This window comes from Camellia sinensis, chromosome 10, assembly GCF_055761805.1.
Source record: "Camellia sinensis isolate YWXY chromosome 10, ASM5576180v1, whole genome shotgun sequence".
NCBI lineage: Eukaryota > Viridiplantae > Streptophyta > Magnoliopsida > Ericales > Theaceae > Camellia > Camellia sinensis.
This window is the reverse complement of record NC_138970.1, coordinates 91,294,403-91,313,904: the sequence shown is the minus strand read 5'-3', so window position 1 is coordinate 91,313,904 and position 19,502 is coordinate 91,294,403. Positions and strand designations below refer to the sequence as shown.

The 19,502-nt window shown below is 39.4% G+C and overlaps 1 pseudogene across 1 annotated transcript; it reads left to right on the top strand.

The window, feature by feature from the left end:
- Positions 1-908: 908 nt before the first annotated feature.
- Positions 909-17,314, top strand: LOC145800547 (uridine nucleosidase 1-like; annotated as a pseudogene). The gene is made up of 8 exons (XR_014341488.1): positions 909-950; positions 2,764-2,823; positions 4,755-4,937; positions 5,069-5,173; positions 15,989-16,085; positions 16,189-16,296; positions 16,734-16,869; positions 16,958-17,314. The product of XR_014341488.1 is annotated as a uridine nucleosidase 1-like (transcript).
- Positions 17,315-19,502: the final 2,188 nt, after the last annotated feature.

Here is a 19,502-nt window from a genome sequence, read left to right as displayed (position 1 = left end):
TTCGTCAGCAAAAACGAAATGGGTAAACGTGAGAAGATCATTATCGATACAGATCCTGGTATTAGTAAGAAGAATTTTTTTTAAATACATAGTACTATACTTTTCAAGATGTTCTACTATTAATTGCTAATTTCCCCTTGGCTAAAAAGAACCCAAAACTATGATTATTCCACAGAAAAGTAAGTCCATTTCATCTACTATCTTCAATCTTCAACAATATGGTGGCTTGTTCACACAGCATATGAAAAGAAACCAATAGTTGGATCACTGTAACTTATTTACAATATTACTAGACCACTTTCTTCAATTCTCATATTCTATAAACTCCTAAAACTGAAATAAAGTATATATTATAATAAGTTTAAAATATTTTCTATAGCCATTAAGAATGTACAATCATTCAAAACAAGCACTTGGTAAGACCTTAGATTTAATTGTTCCTCATAAGGAGAAAGAAAATCTCAACTAACACAATTCACAAATCAATTCAAACAACCCCAATACAAATAAAAGTCAAAACATATAACAACATATACACCCAAGTATAATTGAAGAAGCAAGAAAATTAATTTCAATAAAATAAAATAAAAAAATAAAAACTAACAGAAGTGCGGATATATAAGCAAATGGGTGATGTATATGTATATATAAGCAAATGTAGGAAAAACCCACTTACCAATACCAGGATCTGTATCGATAATGATCTTCTCACGTTTACCCATTTCGTTTTCGCTGACGAAAGTGGCACTCCCGTTAGTATTTGGCATTGAAGACGCCATGAACGACCCAATCAGAGAGGGAAAAAAAAGGTTAAAAACAGAACAAGGGTTCAAAAATCTAAGAGAGCGAAATAGAAGATGTCGACGCAATACTCATAAACATTCAGATATATAAATATATATGGATAGATGGGTAAGGAAGCAATGAAATCGATACAGATCCTGGTATTGGTAAGTGGGTTTTTCCTACATTTGCTTATATATACATATACATCATCCATTTGCTTATATATCATCACTTCTATTAGTTTTTATTTTTTTATTTTATTTTATTGAAATTAATTTTCTTGCTTCTTCAATTATACTTGGGTGTAAATGTTGTTATATGTTTTGACTTTTATTTGTATTGGGGTTGTTTGAATTGATTTGTGAATTGTGTTAGTTGAGATTTTCTTTCTCTTTATGAGGAACAATTAAATCTAAGGTCATACCAAGTGCTTGTTTTGAATGATTGTACATTCTTAATGGCTATAGAAAATATTTTAAACTTATTATAATATATACTTTATTTCAGTTTTAGGAGTTTATAGAATATGAGAATTGAAGAAAGTGGTCTAGTAATATTGTAAATAAGTTACAGGGATCCAACTATTGGTTTCTTTTCATATGCTGTGTGAACAAGCCACCATGTTGTTGAAGATTGAAGATTGTAGATGAAATGGACTTACTTTTCTGTGGAATAATCATAGTTTTGGGTTCTTTTTAGCCAAGGGGAAATTAGCAATTAATAGTAGAACATCTTGAAAAGTATAGTACTATGTATTTAAAAAAAATTCTTCTTATTTATTTATTTATTTAAAATTGCCATCCATTTTGAACTCCAACATGTAATTGTTTCTTTTTCTTTCTTTTTTATGTTACGAGAAGTGTCAAAGGAAAATTTCACTTTCACATTGAAATTATGGTATTGTTGAGCATATGGATTATACTTATTTTAATTGAAAAACCCCGTCCATTCTTCTCCTTAAAACCCAAGTGTTAAGGAGAGAAAAATTGGAGCTTATAACCAGCACAGATAGGGCAACTCCAGGCGATGTGGGATACATTCCAACATTTTTTTGAATTATTTATTTATTTATTTATATTTTGGACACAATAAAGAAATTTTTTAGTTTCAAGCAGATTTTGATTTCTTAAACAAAATTTCTTTTTTTACTCCTTCTTTTCTTGCTAATATTTACTTTTAGTAATGCTACGTGCACAGAAAACTGTAAAAAGAAGAGTAGAGCGAAAAAAAATCATTGAGTGGCCTAGATTCATATCACATGATGAATTTGGCTCACACAATGATTTTTCTCTGCACTTTTCTTTGATTTTTTTTTTGGGGGTGCATGTTGCATTTCTGTTTTACTTTAAAGCAAATTTTTGCTTTCCAAAACAGAATTTTCTTTTCTTCGCCTTCCTTTCCTGTAATATTTATTTGTAAACAAAATGGCAGAGAGAGAAGTGGACTTTTGTAGGAACTATTTCCCATTAAAAAAATGGAACTTCCAAGACAAAAGATCACGTAAAGATATAGTTTTTCTGTAATCTAACTATCAAACAACTTTGATTTTTCTTCATTTCATGATAAAACATTCGCTAGAACCAAGAATTCTTTGTGATGAATCGTTCAATAGGAAAGATTACATTTCCCGTGAATTTATCAAGAACACATTTTTTATTAAAGCAAACACATTGCTGGATATGTTAATCCAATTCAAAATGTTGTGAGATGTGAATGGGAGTTTTGTTGTTTTACAGATGATAGCATGGCTATCTTCATGGCCTTTCAAAGTCCACAGCTGGAGGTCTTAGGTTTAACCACAATATTTGGTAATGTTAGTACAGAAGGTGCCACTCGCAATGCATTGCTTCTGATATGTAATTAGTTGATGCCATTTTTACAATTATATATATATATATGCTTCTCATAATCTCTGTTCTTTCATGTTTTTCGATCATGTTCATGATCAATTACTATTTTTGATTTGTAAAAGGATAGTGTGAGATCGCAGGATGTCCAGGTGTTCTTGTGGCAGAGGGTAGCCCTGAGCCTCTGAATGTAACTGCTTTTACATTTAATTTTAAGATCAAATTGGACTGGATGGAATTAATACATTTTTTTTTCTCCCTCTTAACATGCTCAGTCCTTTCTTTTATAAACTAGATAGCTTTGGAGTTCCGTGGTTGCATATATATATATATATATATGTGGGTGCTCAGTGTATACAGACATGCATATGATTATTATTTATTTATTGATAAGGGAAAACAGACATGCATGTGTAGCACATGCACACACAAACAGAGTGTCAATGACTCTATGAATAAATAACTAGTTGTTTCTATTTAATTTTTTTATGCTATGAGTTAGGATGCATTGGTTATCTTAAAATAGGTTGTCAATGACTCTATGAATAAATAACTAGCTGAAACAACCAGTTTAAGCAACTTGTTTAAAATAAAGACATAATAAGAAGGAAACTAACTGCCTTGGTAAGTTGTTATTAGTTTATCATATATTTATCTTTTCCCACCTTTTAAAAATAGCTCAAAGCAGTAATATAGTACTTAATATTTTCTTTCAATTGCAGTCAACTTTTCCTTTTCTGTTGTGACATGCCCAAGAACTCATTCTATGATATGACAAGAACAGTTCTGTTTCTTTTAGAAAATCCAATCTTAATTCTTGCTTCATGATATCTACATTTGTGGAATTTGTATTCAGCTTCGATGGAATGGAAATTTTTTATTTTGTTCTTATTATAAATTCTGTTATTGATTTTTTTTTTTTTTTAGAAAAAGAAAATGAAAAAAGAAGATGATTGGAGAGAAGAAGAAAGAATAAGGCTGACATTATTTTATCTGAAAATATGGCTTTACAAAGAGCTAAATGGGGAAGTAAAGTACTCATGTAACCATCCTAATTAGTTGCGTTAAAGTTTGGTTTGTTGAACCACTACATTGATGTAGTCCTGAATATGGATCTTGTGTGTATAGTCCATTAAAAATTCTGGTTTTATTATAATACACTAGACTAATATTTGGAAAGTTTTTGAACTATTCTTCATTTTTTCATTACCATTATTGACAAACAGCTGCTTCTACTGTTTGATGATTGTTTTGACTGTTTGAGTTTGTTGCTGTTACAATGTGAAAAGTTTATATTAATAGATTAAATGGACCATCCTAGAATCCAGGAAAAGCACCAGCTATCTATAGTGTATTATGCTGCACTGTCATCTGTTTCTTAGTCTCCAACACAATTCGGATTCAACGAGACGAAGTCTATGTAAACTTACTAGGGATTAGTTTCATGGTTCCTTATTCACCATTCTACTCAATTTACAATCACTTTTGGCATTCATGATTACTAAGGCTTAACTAAAGGCTACACACCATATCTACCCATCACAGCTCCCCTTTCCCAGATTTTTGAAGCATCACATTCTAAACTATGACTATGTGGCAGTATGGTGTCTTATTCAATGTGATGTGACTATAACCAGTATATTAAGGATGCAAATGGGGGTTATCTATATTTCAATACACTAGCTTGACCTGTCATTTTATTTTAATTTATTTTTAAATTCATACATCTTATGTTGGTGGCATATATTTGGTTAGTTATGTAATATCTTAATGGGAACACTGTATGGCATACACATTTGACAGACTCTGGAAACATTTCATTAGATATTAATGTGTACTAATTGGGCGTTGTTTTATATAAAAATTTAGATCTATAGGTTTTTACTCAATAGTTATATCTTTATTAAAGTTTAATTTATAACTCGTTACTTACCAGATTAGTATTTAACAAAGATTTATACTACTAACTTAATTGGTTTATTTCTTTCTGTTTTGCAAAAGTTTATTTCCAAGATTTTTATTAGATTGTTCATTTGATTCTTGATTGTTTTCCGGCTTCCATTTCTCTTATTCTGGTAACTATATTGTATTATGCTTAGCATGTAATCTGCTTTGGAACAGGGGGGAAAACCACGTGTTGCAGACTTTGTTCATGGTGCAAATGGATTGGGGAACACAAATTTACCTCCTCCAAAATCCAAGAAAATTGAGAAGACGGCATCAGAATTTTTGGTGGATAGAGTTTCTGAATATCCTGGTGAAGTTTCCATACTTGCACTGGGGCCGTTGACAAATTTGGCTAAGGTAAGTTTTAGCATTTTTTCCTCCCTCCCATTCACTGTCACGAGTATCGCATTTTCAATCTTCTCTCATTTGCCCTTGACCTTGACACTGATGTACTCAATAAGGATTTATTTATTTGAATTTTTGATCAGGCTGTTAAAAGGGACTCATCCTTTGAAAGCAAGGTGAAAAAAGTCATCATCCTTGGTGGATCTTTCTTTGCATTGGGAAATGTCAATCCTGCTGCTGAAGCAAATGCAAGTAGTGATCAACACACTTCTACATTCCCTTATAATTGTTACATACACTACGAACCAGAACATTTCTTACTGTCAAACAATTCTATTGTAGATGTATTAAATCTTTTGAGATTTGGAAGTAGATGAAGCTTTAGCCTTTAGGGGTGGTTTGGCCAATGCTTTTTAGTAGCTTTTTTGCTTTTTTACTTTTTAAGGACAAAGTTGTTGCTAAAAAAACTGATGCATTTGACAAATGTTATAAAAATTCTTTTTAGCTATTGGGAAAGCTCAAGTGGGATTTGGAATTTTTTTATTTGTCTTAGTAAATTTTTTGTTTTTTTTCTTTTGTTTTAGTTTTTAGATTCTTCTAGACTAGAATGACCCAAAAAGTAAAATTTTTAAAAAATCACTAAAGACGAGTTCTAAAAAAAAATGTCTTGATTAGCACTAGGTGAACAGGGTGGGCTTTGTTAAAGAAGTGCCTTTTTTCCCGTGTCGCCTAAAGCAGCCAAATCCAAACAACCAATTTCTTAAGCAAAAACCAAACAGCGAATTCTATTTCAGGGGAACTAATTTTCAAGTACAAACAATAAAATAAAATATAAAAGTTGAAAAACAAAAGAAGAGTTAAAAAAAGGGAAGACTTTGGGCAAAGTTGAAAAACAAAAGAAGAGTTAAAAAAAGGGAAGACTTTGGGCATCTTGCTTGCCTTATTAAGTAAGTTCGTTTTAAGACCACTGCTGCAGGCTTGGCAGCTGATGTTGCCATAATAGCACGTGTATATTATAGTGATTTCGGTTGTCCCTTTACTATTCTGTTGTGTTCTGGACTTGGTTCCGTGAAGTTGGTAGTTGTATCTATCTTGTTGTCGTCCTTTAATTCCGCTTGATTGAGTTTTAGGATGTTTTGGGCAGGGTTGTTACAGGTTGGTTAGGCCTTGGTTTCAATTCCCTGTTGCCCAGTTTTTAGGCGGTCCGCTCGAGCGGGTCTTTTTGCGCTCGAGCGGGGATTGCACACCCCCAGTATTTCGTGTCCCTGCAAAACTTCTGCAGTTGTGATTTTTACGCTCGAGCGGGTTTCTTTACGCTCGAGCGGTGGCGCTCGAGCGGGTTTGTTGGCGCTCGAGCGGGTAGTACCTTTTCGGTGTAAGTTCTGGGAGGGGGAAATTTACGCTCGAGCGGACTGGTTTTCGCGCTCGAGCGGATGTGCTTTATTCTTGTGTCTTGGCGCTCGAGCGGGCCTTCTTGCGCTTGAGCGTGTTCAGATTTTTGTTCTTGACGCTCGAGCGTTGTGTTCTCCGCTCGAGCGGGAGCGTCGTATATCAGTTGGCAGCTGGACATTTTAAAATCACTTTTTACATTCACACTCTCTGTTTTACTTTTCCAAAACGCCATTTGAGAGCTCCTCTCTCTAAAACTATAACTTCTCTCTAAGTATTGATCTAGCTAGAGTGTTTTCCCCACCTTTGGTCTTCACAAGAGTTGGGTTGATCGTCGAGGGTTATCCATTGATCCGAAAAATATTGAGTTTTGGAGCACGTCGAGTTTCCTCACCTTCTTTCCTTGGGCTCCGAATTTGAGGTAGAGATTCCTACTCACTCTTGTGGTCTTTGACATAGATTTTTGGTTGTTTTGATAAAGTGTTGTAGTTGGGTAAATTTTGGGACTTGGGGTTTCAAAATGTGTTAAAGAGGGTTTTGTGATTTTGGGCTCATAATATGTATTTTGGGCTTCAAAATAATGATGTTGTTGTTGGTTGTTGATATATAGGCCATTGGGTCAATATTGGGAAATGGGGTAGAAAACCCTAACTGGTTATATAAATTAATTTGTATGATTAATTTGAGAAAATGATGGTTATATGGAATTGAATTAGAAATAATGAAATTACCTCATTATATGGTTAAATAGTGGAGTTGGATTTATAAATCGCTCACTTTTGAAAACATTGATATTTTATCTGTTGGAGCTTTTATTATCTGTTTAGAAATAATTGCTTGGGCTACCGGTGGAGGGTAGTTTTGATTGTTGTAGACAATGCATGATGATTAGGCAAACTAAAACTAATCAATTGGATATGTCATAGAGTATGACGGTTGATAGAATACATTAACGTTATGTATTGATTGATTGTGTATATGACCTATGTGTATATACATTGTGTATGTGGGAGGAGTCAAGGGATGTACTCTACGGTTTAGGGGAAGATAGGGGATGGACCTCTAAACCGGATGTTGTTTGGGTGGAGATAGGGGATGGACTCCACTGATACAGCTCATATGCTTGTCAGATAATGTGTTGATATAGCTCATATGCTTATCTTTGGAAGTGTTGATACAGCTCGTATGCTTATCATTGGAAGTGTTGATATAGCTAATATGCATATCTGTTGAAATGTGGATACAGCTTGTATGCTTATCTGTTGAGATGTTGATACAACTAATATGTTTATCTATTGAAAATGGAAAATGTTTAATATGAGTCATTGTCTCATATAAGTGGTTGGCCAGGTTCTGAGCCGTTGTTGTGAATTGTGAAACTGATAAGAAATGGAAACTGAAGTGAAATGGAAATGGGTTACGAATTGGTTTATGAAAACTGAACATTTATCAATTGCTAATATCTTAGTCATTACTCATACTGTGTTTAGCCTGTCTCTACTGGGCGTTGGCTCACCCTTTATGGGACATTACTTTCAGGTACAGGTAGTATGCCACCTCCAAGGACATAGCTTGGATGATGATGAGAGTTGGAGACTCTTTTTTTTTGTTTATCTTGATGTATTACATGTAAATTCAAGCCAAGGGCTTAATATGTATTGAGTTAGTACTCTTCCTTTTTGTAACCAAGTGTTAACTTGGAAAGCTGTAAGCCCATAGGGCATTTGCTTTTGTTGTTAACATGTAATACAGTTGTAAGAATTACTCTAATGAATACAAATGGTTGATTTCTTTTGTATCAATGCATGTCTAAATTGTTGGCTATTATGTATTATTTTGAGGGCGTTACAACTTGGTATCAGAGCGTACCGGGTTCGAATACTTTGGGTACGTGGGAAGTGATTAGTATCGCAATGGGTTTGTCTCGCTTGTTAGAGACTTATGTGTGACATTATGTGTTTATTTGATGACATGTTTATGTGACTACTTGGGTATGGGATTTAGTTTCTAGGATGTTGATTGGATCCTTGGGTTTCTGTGAGTCTTGTTGGAAAAGCACTTGATCAATGTTGTTTCTAACCGGAACTCTAGTAACGCCTCGGGACTGTCATTATCCGGAAATGAAATTCGTAAGTGCTTATGTGTTTATGTGCTTACGTGGAGTGAACTACAGTTGTCCATGCATTAGGACGCGAGTGTTATAGCTTCGGCACATTTGTGAATGTGCTAATAGTCTTGGTTACCTTTATTAGTATGTCAGGACGAGGACGTAGTAGGCGTGGCAGGCATGGTAGGCAGGAGGTACCTTTACCGGATGACGTTCCGGCAATGCACGAGAGAGTTGGTCAGGCCAACGTGGCTGAGCTAGCAGGTCAGCAGGCTATGGGCGCCTTGGCCCGAGAGATAGCGGGAGCTTTGGGTATTCTCAGAGCTGAGAATCAGGTTGTGGAGGCAGGGCCTTCTTTCTTGAAGAGGGAATTCTTCCGGTCTAACCCGGACGAGTTTGTTGGGGATCCGAAGGAGCCACTTAAGGCTGACGAGTGGTTGGAACAAATGGAGAAGACGTTCGAGATGTTTGGCATCGAGGACGGGGCTTTAAAGGTGACCTTGGCATCCTTCCAGCTGAAGGGAGATACGGGTCAATGGTGGAAGTACGAGAAGGGCAATGTTGGTGGTGCATGGGAGGCGTTTGTGAATGCTTTCCAGGAGAAGTTTTTATCTTCAGCTGCTAGGGAGAAGCCGAGGGAACAGTTTTGCCAGCTTAAACAGCAGGGCTTATCAGTGGCCGAGTTTGAGGCTACTTTTACTAGTTTCTCCAGGTTTGCACCTGAACTGGTGGCGTCCGAGGAACGTCGTTGTTTTGAGTTTGAGCGGAAGTTGAGGCGTGGACTCAAGCTGAGGGTTGGAGGGTCGTTTATCCGGAAATATGGACGTTTGGTGGATGCTGCTGCTCATATGGAGATTATGATGCAGAAGGAAGACGAGGGGCAGAGAGGCTCCAAGAGGAGCCAAGATGGTCAGGGTGACGGCAGGAGACAGAGGGGTTCTAACCCTCAACAGTCTCAGGGTGGTTTGGCCAGATCGACCTTTCCAGTGCCGGGAGCAGGCTCTGGGAGAGATAGTCAGGGAGGCTTGACTTGTTTTGCGTGTAGCCAGCTGGGTCACAAGTCTTCGGTTTTGTCGCAGATGGGAGGAGGTGAGCGAGCTGCTTCTTCATTAGTTAGACCTCAGGGCTAGAGTCAGGGCAGGGGCCAGCCTTTGTCTTGCTATCAGTGTGGTCAGCCTGGGCACCTGAAGAGGTTTTGCCTACAGTTGAGTGCTACTTCAGGAGCATCTGGTTCTAGGCAGACGCAGGGTTATCAGCCAGCTCAGTCTGTGCAGGCCTCGAGGGCCAATCCGGGAGCTTCGTCATCCTAGTTAGTGCAGCAGTCTTTTGCTCCTAGAGGTGAGCAGGTAGATCAGGGGTCTACAGGGCGCGTGTATGCTGTTACCGCGCAGGATCTAGTACCGGCTCCATCAGTTGTGAGAGGTACCTTCTTGTTTTGCAACTCAGTTGCTAATGTATTGATTGATACGGGTGCATCTCATTCTTTTGTGTCTGCTGCATTTGCATCTGTTTTGGAATTGGAGTTGGCACAGTTAGCATCTCCTATATGTGTAGTATCGCCTGTTGGTGGCGAGTTAATCTTGAAACAAGGTGTTAGAGGTTATGATGTAGAGGTCGCCGACCATAGGCTTCCTTTTCCGTTTGTTGTCATGCCCATGAAAGGTTTTGATGTTATTTTGGGTATGGACTGGCTATCGTCATACCGAGCTGTTATTGATTGCTACCGCTAGAGGGTCACGGTTTGTACCTTAAGCGGGGAGTGTTTCCATTTCTTGGGGGATCGGGTTGGTAGTGTGTTGCCACCGATGTATGATCCGCGAGGGTGGAGTGAGCTTAGTGGTCTACTTGCTAGCTTTTTGAGTGGTGAGTGTGATGAGACCTAGATTGTATTGCCGAGGGTGGTTTGTGAGTATTCGGATGTTTTTCCCGAGGATCTCGTTAGTTTTACCACCTCACCGAGAGATAGAGTTCTCTATTGATTTAGTGCCTGGCACAGCACCGATTTTTATGGCGCCTTATCGTTTTGCCCCAGCTGAGTTGAGTGAGTTGAAGATTCAGCTCCAGGAGTTGCTAGATAAGGGTTTTGTTCGCCCTAGTGTTTCGCCGTGGGGAGCACCGGCCCTCTTTGCTAAAAAGAAAGATGGTGCCTTGAGATTATGTATAGACTACCGGAAGTTGAATCGGGCTACGGTCAAGAATAAGTACCCTATGCCCCGTATAGATGATCTGTTCGACCAGTTGAAGGGTTCCCGTTGTTTCTCTAAGATAGACTTGAGATCGGGTTACCACCAGTTGAGGGTCAGGGAGGAGGATATTCCTAAGACGGCATTCCGTACGCGGTATGGCCATTATGAGTTTCTGGTGATGCCATTCGGGCTTACCAATGCATCGGCAGTCTTTATGGATTTGATGAACTGGATCTTCCGGGAATTCTTAGACCGTTTTGTAGTCGTTTTCGTGGACGACATTCTTATCTATTCGCCTTCTGAGGAGGAGCACGAGGAACATTTAAGAGTGGTGCTTGAGTTGCTTAGAGCCCATAGGCTGTATGCCAAGTTTGGGAAGTGTGAGTTCTGGCTAGGAGAGGTGAAATTCTTAGGCCATGTGGTATCCGGGGAAGGAGTGTCTGTAGATACATCCAAGGTAGAGGCAATGCAAGATTGGGCACAACCTAAGAGCATTTTTGAGATCCGCAGTTTTCTGGGATTAGCTAGGTATTACCGTCGGTTTGTGAAAGATTTCTCCAGGCTAGCTTCGCCGTTGACTAGATTGACGCGGAAAGGGGTCAAGTTTGTATGGAGTGAGACTTGTGAAAAGTCGTTCCAAGAGTTGAAGGTTAGATTGACCACCGCTCCGGTTTTGATTATTTCGGAGAGAGGGTTGGGTTATGCGGTTTATTGTGATGCCTCACGAGAGGGTTTGGGTTGTGTGTTGATGCAAGAGGGAAAAGTGGTAGCTTATGGCTCACGTTAGTTGAAAATACACGAGAAGAATTACCCTACACACGACTTAGAGTTAGCAGCAGTGATCTTTGCCTTGAAGATTTGGAGGCACTACCTTTATGGTGAGAGGTTCGAGGTGTTCTCGGATCACAAGAGTTTGAAGTACCTGTTTACACAGAGAGACTTGAATTTGAGGCAGAGGAGATGGATGGAGTTCATTGAGGACTATGATTTTGAGTTGCACTATCACCCGGGAAAGGCCAATGTTGTGGCCGATGCCCTTAGTAGGAAATCCATTAGTGATGTAGCTTGTATAGCCATCCGGGAATGGGAGATGTTGGGTGTACTTGGCGAGTTTGACTTGCTTTTGAGTGAATCAGCTGAGGCTGCGGCCTTGTTTTCTGTTGTTGCGCAGCCTACACTTGTGACCCGAGTGTTAGAGGCACAGAGAGGTGACCTTGAGGTAGAATCTCTCTGAGAGAAGATCTCAAATGGGAAGGTTGAGAAGGGTTTGGCGGTGTATCTCGACCTGAGTGTGAGATACAGAGACCATTTGTTTGTGCCAGAGTCTTGCCGAGAGGAAGTACTCCGAGAATTCCATCATTCACGTCTTGCGGTGCATCCGGGAGGCACTAAGATGTATCGGGATTTGGGTCGCCAGTTTTGGTGGCGGGGTATGAAGAGAGATGTGGCTGTTTTCGTATCGAAGTGCCTTACTTGCCAGCAAGTGAAGGCCGAGCATTAGAGGCCAGCGGGTTTGTTGCAACCCTTGCCTATTGTCGAGTGGAAGTGGGAACATGTCACTATGGACTTCGTTGTAGGTCTTCCGAGGACTCAGCGGGGTAGTGATGCCATTTGGGTGGTTGTAGACCGGTTGACTAAGTCGGCGCACTTCATTCCTATGCGCGTGAGAGATTCGGTAGATCATCTCGCCGACTTGTATATTCGGGACATAGTGAGATTGCACGGGGTCCCAGTAACGATCGTCTCAGATAGAGATCTTCGTTTTACTGCTAGGTTGTGGCAGGGTTTGCAGAGTGCCTTGGGCACTAGGTTGACCTTTAGTACGGCTTATCATCCTCATATTGACGGGCAGTCCGAGCATACTATTCAGATCCTTGAGGATATGCTTCGAGGTTGTGTCCTTGACTTTAGTGGGACGTGGGAGAGGCACTTGCCCTTGGTGGAGTTTGCCTACAATAACAGTTTTCAGTCTAGCATCAGTATGGCACCGTTTGAGGCCTTGTATGGCCGACCGTGTAGGTCTCCAGTGTGTTGGGCCGAGGTGGGTGATGCACTTTTGTTGGGTCCGGAGTTGGTTAGGGAGATGACGGAGAAAGTTGAGCTTATCCGTAGGAGACTTGTTACAGCCCAGAGTCGCCAAAAGAGTTATGCCGACCGTAGGAGGAGGCCTTTGGCGTTTGAGGTAGGTGACCATGTCTTCTTGAAAATATCACCTAGGCGAGGTTTGATGAGGTTCGGGAAGAGTGGGAAGTTATCCCCTCGGTTTATTAGTCCCTTTGAGATCCTTGAGAGGATTGGCGAGGTTGCTTATCGTTTAGCTTTACCGCCGCAGTTGTCCGGAGTGCATGACGTGTTTCATGTGAGTATGCTTCGGAAGTACGAGTCGGATCCGTCCCATGTGTTAGATTGGGCCGACTTGGAGGTAGATGAGGATGCCTCGTATGAGGAGAGGCCGGTTCGGGTCTTGGATAGGCGGGATCAAGTCCTGCGTGGCAAGACCATTCCTTTGGTGAAGGTTTTGTGGAAACATCATGGAGTGGAGGAAGCCACTTGGGAACCTGAGTTGGAAGTCCGCGAGAAATATCCGGACTTGTTTTTTTGATGTGTAACCGTGTATTGGTAATTTTGTAATATCGTTGAACTTTAAGAACATTGAATGTGTCATTAAGTTGTAAAACATTGTGAATGTTTTGGTTAATGGAAGTTTGTTTTAACATTGCGTATGTTAAGTATATTGTGGAAATGCAAGCATGATGATAATGTTGCATGTATTATGGAATTGTGGAAAATGGGTTGAAATTGGTAAATTTCAAAAGAATGCATGTTGATAATGCAGGTTGCTATGAATAATGTGTTATGCCTCTTGAAAAGAGATGGGATTGACCGGTAATGGGTCGGGTTGTTTAATGTTATGTTGTAATATTGTTGAGAATTGAGAAAATCTTGTATTTAATTTCGGGGACGAAATTCTTTAAGAGGGGAGGTTATAGCGATCCCGGTTGTCCCTTTACTATTCTGTTGTGTTCCGGACTTGGTTCCGTGAAGTTGGTCGTTGTATCTATCTTGTTGCCGTCCTTTAATTCCGCTTGATTGAGTTTTAGGATGTTTTGGGCAGGGTTGTTACAGGTTGGTTAGGCCTTGGTTTCAATTCCCTGTTGCCCAGTTTTTAGGCGGTCCGCTCGAGCGGGTCTTCTTGCGCTCGAGCGGGGATTGCACACCCCCAGTATTTCGTGTCCCTGCAAAACTTCTGCATGTGTGATTTTTACGCTCGAGCGAGTTTCTTTATGCTCGAGCGGTGGCGCTCGAGCGGGTTTGTTGGCGCTCGAGCGGGTAGTACCTTTTCGGTGTAAGTTCTGGGAGGGGGAAATCTACGCTCGAGTGGACTGGTTTTCGCGCTCGAGCAGATGCGCTTTATTCTTGTGTCTTGGCGCTCGAGCGGGCCTTCTTGCGCTCGAGCGTGTTCAGATTTTTGTTCTTGATGCTCGAGCGTTGTGTTCTCCGCTCGAGCGGGAGCGTCGTATATCAGTTGGCAGCTGAGCATTTTAAAATCACTTTTTACATTCACACTCTCTCTTACTTTTCTAAAACGCCATTTGAGAGCTCCTCTCTCTAAAACTATAACTTCTCTCTAAGTATTGATCTAGCTAGAGTGTTTTCCCCACCTTTGGTTTTCACAAGAGTTGGGTTGATCGTCGAGGGCTATCCATTGATCCGAAAATATTGAGTTTTGGAGCACGTCGAGTTTCCTCACCTTCTTTCCTTGGGCTCCGAATTTGAGGTAGGGATTCCTACTCACTCTTATGGTCTTTGACATAGATTTTTGGTTGTTTTGATAAAGTGTTGTAGTTGGGTAAATTTTGGGACTTGGGGTTTCAAAATGTGTTAAAGAGGGTTTTGTGATTTTGGGCTCATAATATGTATTTTGGGCTTCAAAATAATGATGTTGTTGTTGGTTGTTGATATATAGGCCATTGGGTCAATATTGGGAAATGGGGTAGAAAACCCTAACTGGTTATATAAATTAATTTGTATGATTAATTTGAGAAAATGATGGTTATATGGAATTGAATTAGAAATAATGAAATTACCTCATTATATGGTTAAATAGTGGAGTTGGATTTATAAATCGCTCACTTTTGAAAACATTGATATTTTATCTGTTGGAGCTTTTATTATCTGTTTAGAAATAATTGCTTGGGCTACCGGTGGAGGGTAGTTTTGATTGTTGTAGACAATGCATGATGATTAGGCAAACTAAAACTAATCAATTGGATATATCATAGAGTATGACGGTTGATAGAATACATTAACGTTATGTATTGATTGATTGTGTATATGACCTATGTGTATATACATTATGTATGTGAGAGGAGACAGGGGATGTACTCTACGGTTTAGGGAAAGATAGGGGATGGACCTTTAAACCGGATGTTGTTTGGGTGGAGATAGGGGATGGACTCCACTGATACAGCTCATATGCTTGTCAGATAATGTGTTGATATAGCTCATATGCTTATCTTTGGAAGTGCTGATACAGCTCGTATGCTTATCGTTGGAAGTGTTGATATAGCTAATATGCATATCTGTTGAAATGTGGATACAACTTATATGCTTATCTGTTGAGATGTTGATACAACTAATATGTTTATCTATTGAAAATGAGAAATGTTTAATATGAATCATTGTCTCATATAAGTGGTTGGCCAGGTTCTGAGCTGTTGTTGTGAATTATGAAACTGATAAGAAATGGAAACTGAAGTGAAATGGAAATGGGCTATGAATTGGTTTATGAAAACTGAATATTTATCAATTGCTAATATCTTAGTCATTGCTCATACTGTGTTTAGCATATCTCTACTGGGCGTTGGCTCACTCTTTATGGGACATTACTTTCAGGTACAAGTAGTATGCCACCTCCAAAGACATAGCTTGGATGATGATGAGAGTTGAAGACTTTTTTTTTTTTTGTTTATCTTGATGTATTACATGTAAATTCAAGCCAAGGGCTTAATATGTATTGAGTTAGTACTCTTCCTTTTTGTAACCAGGTGTTAATTTAGAAAGCTGTAAGCCCATAGGGCATTTGCTTTTGTTGTTAACATGTAATACAGTTGTAAGAATTACTCTGATGAATAGAAATGGTTGATTTCTTTTGTATCAATGCATGTCTAAATTGTTGGGTATTATGTATTATTTTGAGGGCGTTACATATATAACCACTAGTGTTAGTTTTCAGGATCAGTTTCACACTATCTGTCTTTTCTAGGAATTTTTTATTTTTGCGCTAAGCAACTCTAGTGAGGGAATTCTAGTTTCCAGTCAATCAAATTCAACTTCAGCTTAATGCAAGAAAAAATATACATTTGTTTATTGACTTGCAGATCTATGGGGACCCAGAAGCAGCAGATGTGGTGTTTACGTCTGGGGCAAATATTGTTGTTGTTGGCATAAACATAACAACTCAAGTCAAATTGACAGGTCCTAGTTCACCTTTGATGTTCTTTGTTCTAGTTTTATCTCGTGTACTGCTCATCATATGGGATTTATTCTCCACTAAATTAAATCTATATTACTGTTTCAGATGCTGACCTTGATGAATTGAGGCTGTCTCGGGGAAGACACGTTCAATTAATCAGCAAAATGTGCAAATTCTACTGAGATTGGCATGTTGCATCTGACGGAGTCCATGGTAATCTTAGGTTGCTTTTGTATTTAGGGATTTGAAATGCATGGATTTGACATTAATCATTCCAAGAGAACAATTCAAATTTAGATTTGTTTGTTGACCTATGAATTTCAAGATTAAATTAAATAGCTTTTTCATGATGGATTTAAAATAACTAATACAAAAACAGTTATTTGAAATCATTTTTAGCATTCTGCTTCTGACTTCAATCCCTTCTGTTTCAACTTACCTTCTTTAATAGTATTTTTATCCACCTATAATACCTAACTCTCCAATATTTTATGCAATTCAACCTCATATCTCTTGAATTGAAATCCACGTCCATCAAAACGGACCCTTATATTCATAAATTGGATAGTCGTAAAATTGCACTGTTTAATTCTTAATTGAAATCAATTATAAACTTAATTGAATTAACAGTTTAAAGTTGATAAATTCAGGGATTTTCCTTCATGACCCAGTCAGTTTTGTGGCACTGGTTCGGCCAGATCTCTTTACGTACAAGAAAGGGGTTGTGCGAGTTGAGACACAAGGGATATGTCTGGGGCATACACTGATGGACCAAGGACTAAAAATGTATGTTTTTAAAAGCACAATGCTCTTTTGGTGTATCTTAGCCTTTGTAGTTTTGTTTCTAATTTATTTTCTTGATAATATAATGCAGATGGAATTCAAGCAATCCATGGACAGGCTATTCCCCTGTTTCAGTTGCATGGACGGTTAATGTGGATGAAGTTCATAATTATGTTAAGAATCTGTTGACCAAACCGTGAAATCTTTGCAAGTTGTGCTCTGCACCCCATGAAGATGTCGAAAACTTTGAAAATGTTGTGTTGTCTTTGGTTTCTTCTTGAAGAGCCTTTGGTGATTTCTTTAGTTCTTTGTTGGTATAACCCAAAATTTTGGGAGCAACGGGCTAATAATTTGATGGTCTCCTATTGCTAAAAATTTGCTGTAATTTATGAAGTACGTAAACACGGTAGTTATATAAGGGTTATTCAATCTAGTTAAAAATTTCAAATTTCATAATCTTTACTTACCTCTCGGTTTAGTAGTTTAAATCTTGTTAGACCTGTTAATGATAAAGCCAAATGGAAAATCATAATTGTCGGGTCTGAGAAGAGGATTTTCCCGAACGGCAAATAGAGTACAAGCCCATCTCCGATGGGCTTGATGAAATCCAAGCCCATCAGACATTGGGCTATTACCGAATATACACAGCAATATGGAGAGTATGCCGGGTTTAGGCTACCCCGAGCAAAGTCGGCTTAACCAGGTCAGGCAAATTCGGATTGTCCTTTTAATAAAAGGGTGGTAGGGAGATGGGCCCTGAAAGAGTAATAATGAGGGGCTAGGCTACATAGAAAAAATATCCAGAAGAATAACGATATAAAAGGAGGAGGGAAGCCCCAGGAGGTATGTGCGAAGAACCTTGTATCTCAAAAAATTACAAAACACCAATCTTTTTACAGAGACTAACTTGTCTGTCGGAGTACTAATTCTGGCACTACCGTTCAGAGTTTTATTTCTATTTCAGGTGATAGCTGGGAAGATTATCAAAGAGCTTGTTTGGATTAGAGGAGATGAGTATTCCATATCCACTTCCACACAATTGGCGCCGTCTGTAGGAATACTTAAACTCATCTATGGCAAGTCCAAACCAAGATCTTCTAGTCATTGGAGTCGATAATACTACAACAGGAGCAATTTTAGGCCCAGAAGAAACCCTCGCAAGGAGGTCTTTGAATTTTGACTTGCTAACCCTATTTCAACGTTCAACATCCACAAAGAATGCCATACAAGTATTGATGAATCGGATGCAACGTAGTGAATAGCGTCTTGAACACATGGCGGCGAAAAATGAGCGCCTGCGTCATTAGTTGGTAACAGTATGCCAGACTCTTCGTGGGAAAAACCCAGAAAGCAAGGCCAAGTAGACGCGTCTAGTTTGTCAGATAGGGGAAGTCCTCCGTAAGTGCGTCATGGGCGAAAAAAGAAAGACGATGATTTAGACTCAGAGGACAAGCACGATTCTTTTATACGACGTATTGCCAAGGTCGTCTTGTTTAAGAAATTTAAAGCACCATCGTTCACTCTTTATGATGGAAAGTCGGATCCCACAGATCACGTGTGTCATTACAAGCAAGCAATGATATTGCATGCAGATGACAAGGCACTTATGTCTTGGATATTCCCTAGCAGTCTAGGACAACTTGCCGTTAGATGGTATTACAAGCTCGAGTCAACTTCGATTGAGAGTTTCCATCAACTCCAAAAATCTTTTAGGGTTAGGTTCATTACCAATGAGACCTAGCCGAAATAGACAGACTCATTGTGGGTAATGAAAATCAAGACTAATGAAACCTTACGTGAGTATTCAGTGCGCTATTGGGAGTGTTTTAATTTGGTGGATGATGATTGTAACGACTCCGTGGCAATCACAACCTTCAAGATGGGATTGCATCCCGATAGCTCGCTCAGGAGTTTGCTGACTCGAAAACCTCCCAAGACAGTCTAAGTAGAAGAGTACTGCAAAGTGGAAGATGATGCAATACGAGTTAAAGCCGGATTGTAAGCTGTAGAAACGACAACACCTATCTTGGTACAACCACTGACTATTGCACCGCCAGACAAAATCGTATCAATGAGGAGCCCAAAGCCAAGAGGCCGATCAGAAAGGGAAAACCGCCGAGATTTACACCGACACAACAAGCAATACCAAGTAGAAAACAAGCACTCTAGGCAGTCAGATAAGAAATACACAGAGCTGTCCGAGCTGATCAGAAAGATTATGCTAAAAATCCAATATCTGGCTTCCTTCAAATGGTCGACCAAGATGGCTGGGCCCCTTGACATGAGACGCCGAGACTTGAAATACGACTATCACAAAGACTATGGGCACACAACCGACAAATGTTACACCCTGAAGGATTATGTGGAAGACTTGGTCCAAGGTGGCCGACTGATTGAATATCTCCCAAAAAAGGATGACCCACCAGGTGTATTAGTTGTACGCCCCGATTCACCTCTAATTAGGGTAATCCACATGATATATAGCTTACCTCTACCAAACAAGGTGAATACGATCTAGTCACAGCGATCTTGCCAACCCATTTCCGAGCCCAGTACATCATCCAAACGGCAGCGATTGTCGAATGAAATTAGCTTCTCTAATGCCGATCTTGAAGGGGCCACTGTGCCTCATGACA